Source organism: Centruroides sculpturatus, unplaced genomic scaffold (assembly GCF_000671375.1).
Source record: "Centruroides sculpturatus isolate CEXI.00-Female unplaced genomic scaffold, Cexi_2.0 scaffold1677, whole genome shotgun sequence".
Taxonomy (NCBI): domain Eukaryota; kingdom Metazoa; phylum Arthropoda; class Arachnida; order Scorpiones; family Buthidae; genus Centruroides; species Centruroides sculpturatus.
Genome location: NW_019385873.1, coordinates 1,018 through 11,154, shown reverse-complemented (window position 1 = coordinate 11,154; position 10,137 = coordinate 1,018). Strand labels below are relative to the sequence as shown.

At 31.4% G+C, this 10,137-nt stretch overlaps 1 pseudogene; it reads right to left on the bottom strand.

Annotated features, from left to right (window-relative positions):
• Nucleotides 1-6,285: 6,285 nt before the first annotated feature.
• Nucleotides 6,286-7,157, bottom strand: LOC111642671 (annotated as a pseudogene).
• Between the last annotated feature and the right edge of the window lie 2,980 nt (nucleotides 7,158-10,137).

Here is a 10,137-nt window from a genome sequence, read left to right as displayed (position 1 = left end):
GGTCGAGTTGTACTCTTCGCAGTGAGTATCCAATTAATTACACTTGTGTAATTGTTTACTTCGCTCTATATTTGTAACGGTGTATCAATAGGTAAATTCGTAACGCAGTAAGTAATGCACGATTTTTTGACGCGTATAACCACGTGATTTCGTCCTCAACATTGATTTGCTCTAATTGATTGAAGATAGAAATATATCCTTCGTGTTTTTCTCTATATAACTTTGTTTACCTAAGCAATGACTCAAAACGTACACCATTTATCCGCTTGTCTGTCAAAATTTATGGGCAAACATTGTAATCTGTTAGTTATTTTACACGTCAAATAAATTTTAATTGAGTGCGTTATTGATACAGACGGGCCAAATGCTAGCGTAAATTCAACATAAGTTAATAAAAAGACGACATAAATCAGTTTACACCTCGTAGAAATAATTGGTAGATAACCAAGTTTAAATGCAGTAAAAGTTTCCTCAAGAAAAACCGGCGATAAAAATGAAATAACACTTAAATGTGACGATTGAGCGACGGTTTTACTTTCCGCAATTTACAATTAAACGATTATACGATAAGAATAAATATTTGCCATCTAAAAAAATAATTGTTTATTGTTCGATCGTCCAAAAAAAATTCGATAAAATAATTTTAATTAAAAAAATATATGAAAATTAATTATCGAAGAATAAAATAATGAATCATTAATTTCAACTTTTGCCAGTTTTATTGGACTCATAATCAAAATATAATCAGCCAAATTTTATACAAATTATAAACTAATTATTTACATATGTTAGGAAATTGGTTTCGTGTCCTTTCAATTTTATGTGTTTTCCGAATTATATTCTGATCAAATGTCATGCTTATTAGCGCTGTTTAAATTCGTGGGGTAATTTTTATGTGAAGTAAAACTTGTGGATTTGATGGAAGGCCTAGAATTAACTAATAAATTAGTATGTTTAAGTGCTTAATTCTAATCGTGTAGTTTTCTTCGAGCGTAACGATTGTATAGTCACATGACGTAATGTGAGCTATTTGCTGAAGATAAACAGATATACTGTAGCTTCACATAAATCTATGAGTTGGATGATTTGTTGGCAACTAAGTTTGGGTCAGAACCTTGAACTATTACGCTGTATATCGTCACTATTCTAATTGCACGAACTATCAGCTGATTTTTCTTTTTTTTAATTTAAAATCAAAATTTTATTTATAGCATTTAATTCAAGAAAACGGTGTTATTTTATTAAGAAAGTTTTTGTATGTACCCTTTTCACAATACCTGTTATGTTTAAATTGACCATTAAAAATTTGTCGTGTTAAAAAACCAAGATAAAATTGTTAGTATTATTACGACAGAATAAAAGATTTATAGTCGTAGCATCGTTTATATTATACGTAATTACAGTATCAGTTTTATCTCCGCTTTGCTAGATAAAAAGTATTAAAAAAAAGTTCGTACGTGCAGTGATATGTGGAATTTTTAAAGCTATGAGAAGTATGCAAATGAAGAAACACTAATTATCATTGTAATTGTCATATCAGCGTAACCTTGATTGTGATTTCACCTTCTTTGACGTTATCAATAAATTAACGATGTTCCGTAATGTGGAAGCATTACAGAAGTGATTCACTCATCCGAAGACGAAGATAATCGAAAATATTTGATAAAAATTTTACACGAAGGTCAGAACTTATTCAAGAACAACTAACGACTTTTAATATTGTGCACGCAATGTTACAATTCTTGCCGGTTTATAATTAATAAAATTGAATAAATGTTTTGGTGAGTAGAATTTTTTTTTCGAAACGTTTGGTCTTTCGAGTAGAACAGTTAATTTGGATTATCTTTTTTCGATCGTATCGTCAAGTCCGGCACATTGCAACATCCGAATATACAAGGTCAGGTGAAGGTTAGCGAACTTCTTTCCACACGAAACTCTATTCAACTCAATTTAATCAGTAATAAGTTATTCTAGTTAGAAACATAATCAAATGATGATAGCATTTTATTAGAAAAAATTCAATAATTATATTAACAGAATCTTTTTTAAATTCGAACTTAATTTTTTGTGTCCATAAATTACGTCCACACTTTTCTTAAAATTTTTACTCCCCCTCTCCCCATTGTCCCAGTTTGTCCAAGTTTCCGTAACCCATTTCCTTCTTCGGACGTTCAACAAAACTCAATCACCCTCAAAATTTTTATCACTTTATGAATAATAAAATGCATAAACTGTATAAAATTTAATGAAATAAAACGGTCGTCCATTAAAGTTGAACCCCCTCCCTCCGTTGTAGTGTGGACGTCATTTATGGGCAGCCCCTAATCACTTATCCATAGTTGTTTTAAAGTATGTATAAAATTCGTTATAGGTATACAGAAATATAAATCTAAACAAACATTTTAATGATTTAGTACTCTAGTGATATAGTTTTTATTTAATATAAATTATTAAATAAAAATTAATGCACGTGAACAATATACAGCGAACATATAACGAAATTTGAGTTTAACATTCCTTTTCTATTAGTCCTACAAATCTCACTTCACTATAACACACTTTGCCCTCCTCTTCGTTATTGTCTTCCATGTGGTAAACAACTGTACCCAAGGGAGAATAACAAATCCGGAACTAATTAACAAGTTGCAAGTGTCGCTCACTAACCTTTATAGTCATAGACACAGCCGTTTAAGCCTCTTAATTTTACTGTATTTAGTCTTAACTTGAGGCGCGAGGATAAAATGACACCGAAGGATATTTATAGAATGAATACTTCGCCATCTTCTGGTAAGTTCTTCTAGTATAAGAAAGCAAAGCATAGGAAGCATATGATTCGATTCGGAAGCTTAATAGATAATGGTACTTGCATATATGATTTAAATAATACAGTATAATCTCGACATTCCCCAAGACGGCGCATGTGAAATTTTCGTGTTACTACTTGCCGATTTGTACGTGAAGCCTATATTGTCAGTTCGTTTTTAAGTTATGGCAACGCAACACTTGGGCGATCTGCCTAGGGGGATGCCTTCCGGGAGGTCGTTTTAAGGGAAACTGGCTCCTATTTAGGCGTTACAGACATGGAGAAAACCCGGAAAACTCCACGAGCTCCCAGTGTTCAGGGTACAAAGACCGCTTGGCCATTGGTGGGCCACTATATTGTCAGTCGCTAGTTGTTTGTTGTTCGTGCGGCCGGCAAAACATACAATTGTGATTAATACGATAAACTAACTTGTGAACGAAGTGCGATTTTTTCTATATTGTACATACATATAAAGTCCATTAATCCGACATCTGCCCGGCCGATATACTGTGTGTTGGATTACAGAGAGACTAATGTATATACAATTATATAGGCTAATAAATTTCTTTTAGGAAATTTTAGAATTATGATGTATGTCGTTGAAGGTGGATTTAAAAAGATATGAAGATATTCTGGGTCGTTTATGCTTTTAAAATATATTAGGAATTTAAATTTGTTAACATTAACATTGGGCATCCAATAATTACGTGTACAATACTTCACGGGCCCCCTGACATTGAAGAAATGTTCTGCAAAAATTTTCTGATTATTTGCACCACTAAAATAGTCAACGTAGACATTGCTTCGACCTCCTCCCTCCCTCAATTTGAACTGTACACGTAATTAATGGGTTACCAGAGCCGGCCCTACCATAGGGCGAACGGAGCAGCCGCTCCAGGCGCTAAGTCCTAAAGGGCGCCTCAGTGGTAAAGAAAATTAAAGTGTATAAATTAGGGGCAACCAAGGGGGCGCCATAATAGGATCTCGCTCCATCCTAAAACTTGCCTCGGGCCGGCACTGTGGGTTACCCAGTAATAGTTGTAGAACTATTCAAAACATAATAAGAGTTTTAGAATTAAATCATTTTTGTAAAGACATTGTAGTATTACTATGCACAGAAAACTGTTATAAATAGTCATCACACAAGAAACATAGCTTTAAATTTTAATAATTCTATTGAGTTCGACAGGCACTACTTGGGTGCAAATACTTTTCGTTTTAAAGGAATCGATCTGCAAGATCTGATCAGTCTTGGTCACGTGATACAGATCGCTTCTATCTTGTGTTAGTTGGTGGAAAATATACAAGTAGGATCGAATCGCATTTACTCCGTGAATAAAATTACTCACATAATGGCAAAATGGGAGAGTGCACGCCATGCATTCTTACTGTACTGTACAATCTCGCAAAACTCTCTTAATACTTATTTTTTTCTTCTCAATTTATTGGATAGAGGTTGCCCATAAATGACGTCCACATTGGAAGGGGGCGGGGGGTTATGACAAGTCGGACGTAGAGGAGGGGTAGGGTTCAAGTTCAATGGACGTTCGTTTTATTTCGTTAAAAAGATTTTGAGAGTGGTTGAGTTTTGCTGGACATCCGAAGGGGGGAAGGGGTTACGGAAACTTGGACAAGATGGGGAGAGGGATTAAAATTTGAAGAAAAATGCGGACATAATTTATGGATAGTCCCATATTTTAATAATGTCTCTACTTACCATTTATAAATTTTAAATACTTTTTATTGTAGACAGTTAAACATATTTCTTTTTTTGCCGTCAATTATCAGTTTGACTTTAACCATGTAGGTCGCCATCTTTAATCTTTTTTATCCAATCCAAACGATTCTATATCCTCCTCTGATTAGTTTAATCGCGATCCAGTTGATCCCAGATAGCGTTTGTATATGCGGATAGAGATTGTTCAGGTCGCTATAATTCATTTGTATACAGGATTTGAACGATCGGAGTAATCTTGGATCAGNATATTTTATATAATATATAATAAAAACTTTTATTAAAATTCACCAAATTAAGAGTAAAATTCTAAAAAGAATATGTGAAAATTTATGAAACAAAAAAGAACGAAAAAAAAATTTTTAAGTATCAATAAAATTAGATGAGATATTAGATGTGATTCATCACACATTTAATTATTCTAATTATCCTTATATTTTCATAATGAAGAACTGATATGGTTAATTAACATTTTGATTTATATATAATGAAAATATTCTTTGTTAGTATGGAATTCCTGTTCAGAAGGGTACAGATCTGATGGAGAGAACAGACATTCATATACATTTTCCTGCTGGTGCTGTTGGTAAAGATGGGCCTTCTGCTGGAGTAACTATTGTTACTGCTTTAATATCATTGTTTACAGGAAGATTAGTATCATCTGGTCTTGCTATGACAGGAGAAATAACTTTATCAGGATTAGTTTTACCAGTAAGTTTTACATAATTTAAAGAATTTAAAATATTTTCTTTAACCAATTTAAGATTAAAAATATAATGAAATTTTTTAGGTTGGTGGAATTAAAGAAAAAATATTAGCTGCACACAGAACTGGAATGAAGCATGTTATATTACCAAAGAAAAACGAAAAAGACCTTTCAGAAATTCCTTCTGCCACTTTAGTAAGTACTTTAAAAATGTACATTACAATATAAACTTGAATTTAATTATTTTACAGAATTACTAGGTAATTTTACTTAATTTAATATTTAATTTAATCATTTTAAATATGTCAAATATTAAATGAATTATTTTTAAATATTTTATTTTTTGTCTTTATTATAAAATTAAAATAATTATGAACAAAAGCAGATAAGTGTTTTAGATGCAGATTTATGTATTATTTACTTACAATTTGATTATATTTCAGTAAATTCTTTTGGGCTTCAGAAAATATAAAATGTCATTCAAATTCACTTGTTTATATTTATTCACAACAGGACTTATCCATTTCAAATCTTCATCACTTCAAACATTAAACGGTTTAGTTTTTGACAGTTATCAAAACTAAACCATTACATTTATAAATTTAACATATTCTATGAGGTAAATTATTAATAAGTAGAAGTAATTTTAGAAAGTATAGCATTGACAAAACATCATTTAAACAAATAAGTTTACAAAAACTTACAAAAATACTTTAATTAAAATATTACCAAATTTTTTTAATAATTAAATACAAGGCATGTTTTTAAAGTAAGTACCATTTTGAAATATAAAAAAAACAAGCAAACATTTTTAACAAAATTTTTATTTATGTGAAAGCCCATATTTTACACTACTTTTCTACATAATTCCCATTAATATTGAGACACTTATCATATCGTGGGACCAGCTTCTGTATTCCATCCTCAAAGAATGTTGCTGCCTGATGAGACAACCATGGCAGAATGGTCGTTTTGACTTTGTCGTGATTGTTATGGCGCTGCCCTGCCAGATGCTTCTTCAAATGCAGAAACAAATGATAGTCACTTGGCGCTAGGTCGAGACTGTATGGAGGGTGGTCTAATTGTTCCCAGCCAAATGATGTGATTAGGTCTTGAGTTTGATTTGCCGTATGTGGACGAGCATTATCGTGGAGCAAAACGACACCCTTGCTCAGTAAGCCCTGCCTTTTGTTTTGTACTGCATGGCGCAGTTTTTTAAAGTCTCACAGTATGCAGCTGAATTGATCATTTCACCATGAGGCAAAAAATCAACAAGCAACACTCTGTATCTGTCCCAAAACACCATGCACATGAATTTCTGAGTAGAAATTGTTTGCTTGAACTTGACTTTCCTTGGAGATGATGAATGTCTCCATTCCATGGATTGTTGCTTCGATTCCGGTGTAACGTAGGCTACCCACATTTCATCGCCTGTAACAATACGGCTTAAAAAATCATCTCCCTCATCACTGTAGCACTCAAGAAAAGTCAATGCACTGGCCAAACGTTTGGTTTTGTGCTCCTCCGTCAACATTTTCGGCACCCAACGGGAACACAACTTCCGATAATTTAATCGTCCGGTCAGAATTTCATAGAGAACACTTCTTGAAACTGCAGGAAACTCTTTAGATAAAGATGAATCGTCTGTTCTCTTTCACTCTACAGTCCCCTTTTTCAATCAAATCGTCAATAATGACTGAAGGTCGCCCACTTCGTTCCTCATCGTGAATGTTTGTGCGGCCATTATTAAAGGCCCTAACCCATTTTCGTACCATTCCATCACTCATAACGCTTTCACCATAAACTTCACTGATTTGGCAATGAATTTCAGCCGCTTTCGAGTCTTTAGCACTGAGAAAATGAATAACGGCACGCACTTCGCAGTTGGCGGGATTCTCAATGAGTGACGGCATTTCAATAACACACAAACAACAGTAAACACAGTCAACTGGCTCCGTAATGGTGTTTGTGGCTTCCCAACAGATGTAGGTACACAGCGCGCATGCGCTAAGTGCAGACTGCAGCGCTCCAGCGGTGTTATATTAAAACGGTAGTTACTTTAAAAACACGCCACATACATTAGACATAGTCTAGACAAAATTGCATTGTTCTAACAATCATCTCTTTGTTAATTATATTCATTAAATTAAATCATGTTGTATGTCAGTATTGGTCAGAGGTAATAAGAATATTTTGGAGTAGTTTACTCAATAAAGTTATTTGGAATTTAAAACTAGTTTAAAAATTATTCAATTAAAGTACATATGTTGTTTGGAATTCAATCTGTTATTTTTCGTTTTAAATTTTACATCGAATCTTATAATAAAAGTTTATATCATTGCATTATTCAAACAATAATGTATTCATATTAATTATGATATTTGTTTTATTTATAATATTCACCAATGTGTAGAGGAGAAGGTGGTATTATGGAACTCCATTTTCATTATAGTGAATAGTTATGAACAAGGTATCATAACTACACCACATTTTTTGTGCAAAAAGTACTGGTAAATATTAAACTAAATGTTCCTAATTGGATTTTTCGTTAGTGTAGCTATAAGTATGGTTTTTGAAGGCTTCTGTACAAAAAGTCAGAAAGTAGGCTTAGGGAAAACCAGATGGTAATATGGAACCTTACTGTATGTTTTCAAAAAATACTTTAATGTATCCAAAAACAAATAGGAAAGTATAAAGAATGTTAAATAATTACAAAAGTATTTACTCCAATGTATTTTATTACAAAAATGATTTAATAATAATAATAATAATAAATAAATGTACAAAGAAGAAGCTAATCATTTACAAAAATCACAAATATAATTCTCCTATTGTGTTAGGTAACTATTTTTTACTTTTTTCATTTTTCTTCTATTTTTTCATTCATCTACCACATACTTTTACAAAAGTTAGATGGGTTCCATATTAAAAGCACCAATGGGGTCCATATTTCATGCATCACCATCTTGAATTAACTTACGTCTGTCAATACCAAATTTTAAAAAGCGTGAACATCACAGATTAATATGTACCCCTAAGTCTCTGGAACGGAATACATGCACCAGTGAACCTACAACTACACGATTTATATTTTAGAAATAATTAAATTCACTTACATTCAAAACTTTCGAATTTTGAAAAACACAAATATGCTAATTTACTACGGACAATTGTTTAACTGAAGTGAAACGGGTTTTCCCCTTGCTATGGATGTCTGCCTGGTGCAGTTCAGCCACAATCCGCTACATTTCACCTTTATTATCAGTTTGAAATGTAGGGGTTCCATAATACCTGCAGGGTTCCATAATACCACCACCTCCCTATATGTAGAATAGCATTTTAAAATACATGTATATCTTTTTTTGTGAAAACATTTAATATGTGGATTTAATTACAAAACTAAAAACCTTTTGTTTTTAATAAGTACATACTTTAATAATTATTTCTATACTTATAATTAGTTTACAATAGAACAGACATATTTTTGTAATCAATCTTTTTAAAATCAATTTTATATTATTACATTAGTCTATCAATTTTATTAGCAATTGTTCATTAAACATAAAAATTATAAGGAATTTAACATATGTAAACAATAATCATGAACTATTTAATTGTTATCTTTTATGAAAGTTGAAAGAGAATATATTAAAAAGTTACAAATAAATTTAATATGAAGTAATTTAATAGAATATAAGAAATGAATAAGAATTTCATATTACTTGATTTGTAAGAATCATGGATTCCCACATACAGGCATTATGAATTTTTATGCCATTACATTCATTTCTTATATTCTACTAAATGACTTCATTTGAAATTTGTTTGTAACTTGTAATTTCTTCTCTTTCAACTTTTGTAAAAGGTAACAATTAGTTTATGATTATTATTCACATATGTTTATAAGGCTGGTATACACGGTAAGGAAATCCTCAAAGGATGTGCTTAACAGACGAAAAAAACTCGGATATAACTGGCTGGATCGAACATAGTAATTTACAAAACTTATTAAAATATCTCCCAACGTATAAAGAATTATTTTTATTTAAAAATGGATAGATAGAAAAAAAAATCCCGGTTAATCCTCAAAGGATTTCCTTACTGTGTATACCAGCCTTTAAGCATAAAAATTATAATGAATTTATGAACAATTACTAATAAAATTAATAGTAATGTTCCATATCACTTAACACTTCTTTATGTTCTATATTATTTGGCATTTATATTAAAAGAGAAAATGTTATATTTTTTCAGTTTTAAATTATAGATTGTTTATCCAAGATGTATAAACATAAAATATGCTTAATAAACAATATTTCATTCAAATTATATTATTTCACAGGCCGACTTAACCATCCATTTTGTCTCTTGCGTTGATGATGTCTTGCAAGTAGCTTTCCAAGGAGGATTTCCAGATTTGGGGAAAGTGAGATCTATCACTAAACTTTAAAAATAAAGAGAGAATTCCTGGTTGTACAATGTAAAATAGCATACAAAAACAAACATTCCACAAAATATAAATTATATTTAGAGGCGAGAGTTATCAGTTATCATTATTCCTATTAGGACAATTTTTTGCCGGGACTGAATAAGTGTTAATATTCAAAAAAAAAAAGAAGATAAAATGAAAATTTTATGCTCGATAGATTACACTTTGATACATACTACAAGCCATTTAATGCGTACCGCGAGTATGATAATAAATTTAACTTATCCACCAGATAAAGGCAAATAATATCCATTATTTTATATAGGTGACACACAAAATTTCATTAGTTAATCAAATCAACAGATACTCTTGTGTATACTCAATAAATATAATTAACTGTATAATATAATTGAATAATAAAGAATATTTTTCTATAAAAGATACAGTCGTAGTCGTCGTACAGA